The sequence below is a fragment of the Hyla sarda genome, unplaced genomic scaffold (genome assembly GCF_029499605.1).
Source record: "Hyla sarda isolate aHylSar1 unplaced genomic scaffold, aHylSar1.hap1 scaffold_2009, whole genome shotgun sequence".
NCBI classification, from domain to species: domain Eukaryota; kingdom Metazoa; phylum Chordata; class Amphibia; order Anura; family Hylidae; genus Hyla; species Hyla sarda.
The window spans coordinates 4642-6707 of record NW_026608670.1 but is presented as its reverse complement, the minus strand read 5'-3'; positions in this window follow the sequence as shown (position 1 = coordinate 6707).

The following is a 2066-nucleotide window of genomic DNA, read 5'->3' as shown; positions in this document are numbered from 1 at the left end:
TCACAGCGACACCTAGGGGCCCCCCTACTAACTGCACCCCCCTAATACTGACTGCACCACCCAATACTGACTGCACCCCCCCAATACTTACTGCACCCCCCCTAATACTGACTGCACCCCCCCCCCAATACTTACTGCACCCCCCCTAATACTGACTGCACCCCCCCCAATACTGACTGCACCCCCCCCCCAATACTTACTGCACCCCCCCAATACTGACTGCACCCCCCCCAATACTGACTGCACCCCCCCCAATACTGACTGCACCCCCCCCCCAATACTTACTGCACCCCCCCTAATACTGACTGCACCCCCCCCCAATACTTACTGCACCCCCCCTAATACTGACTGCACCCCCCCCAATACTGACTGCACCCCCCCCCAATACTTACTGCACCCCCCCCAATACTGACTGCACCCCCCCCAATACTGACTGCACCCCCCCCAATACTGACTGCACCCCCCCCAATACTTACTGCACCCCCCCTAATACTGACTGCACCCCCCCCCAATACTGACTGCACCCCCCCCAATACTGACTGCACCCCCAATACTGACTGCACCCCCCAATACTGACTGCACCACCCAATACTTGCTGCACCCCCCAATACTGACTGCACCCCCCTACTAACTGCACCCCCCTACTAACTGCACCACCCAATACTGACTGCACCCCCCCCAATACTGACTGCACCCCCCCCAATACTGACTGCACCCCCCCCCCCCAATACTGACTGCACCCCCCCAATACTGACTGCACCCCCCCCCCCAATACTGACTGCACCCGCCCAATACTGACTGCACCCGCCCAATACTGACTGCACCCGCCCAATACTGACTGCACCCCCCCCAATACTGACTGCACCCCCCCAATACTGACTGCACCCCCCCCCCCCAATACTGACTGCACCCCCCCCCAATACTGACTGCACCCCCCCCAATACTGACTGCACCCCCCCCCCCAATATTGACTGCACCCCCCCAATACTGACTGCACCCCCCCAATACTGACTGCACCCCCCCAATACTGACTGCACCCCCCCCCCAATACTGACTGCACCCCCCCCCAATACTGACTGCACCCCCCCCCCCCAATACTGACTGCACACCCCCCCCCCCCCAATACTGACTGCACCCCCCCCCCAATACTGACTGCACCCCCCCCCAATACTGACTGCACCCCCCCCCCAATACTGACTGCACCCCCCCCCAATACTGTCTGCACCCCCCTAATACTGACTGCACCCCCCTACTAACTGCACCCCCCCCATACTGACTGCACCCCCCTACTAACTGCACCCCCCTAATACTGACTGCACCCCCCTACTAACTGCACCCCCCAATACTGACTGCACCCCCCAATACTGACTGCACCCCCCAATACTGACTGCACCCCCCAATACTGACTGCACCCCCAAATACTTGCTGCACCCCCCAATACTGACTGCACCCCCCTACTAACTGCACCCCCAATACTGACTGCACCCCCCCCCAGTACTGACTGCACCCCCCCCCCAATACTGACTGCACCCCCCCCAATACTGACTGCACCCCCCCCCCCAATACTGACTGCACCCCCCCCCAATACTGACTGCACCCCCCCCCCCAATACTGACTGCACCCCCCCCAATACTGACTGCACCCCCCCCCAATACTGTCTGCACCCCCCCCCCCCAATACTGTCTGCACCCCCCTAATACTGACTGCACCCCCCTACTAACTGCACCCCCCCATACTGACTGCACCCCCCTACTAACTGCACCCCCCTAATACTGACTGCACCCCCCCTACTAACTGCACCCCCCTAATACTGACTGCACCCCCCTACTAACTGCACCCCCCCTAATACTGACTGCACCCCCCTACTAACTGCACCCCCCTAATACTGACTGCACCCCCCCCCCCATACTGACTGCACCCCCCTACTAACTGCACCCCCCTAATACTGACTGCACCCCCCCAATACTGACTGCACCCCCCCCCAATACTGACTGCACCCCCCCCAATACTGACTGCACCCCCCCCAATACTGACTGCACCCCCCCCCCCCCAATACTGTCTGCACC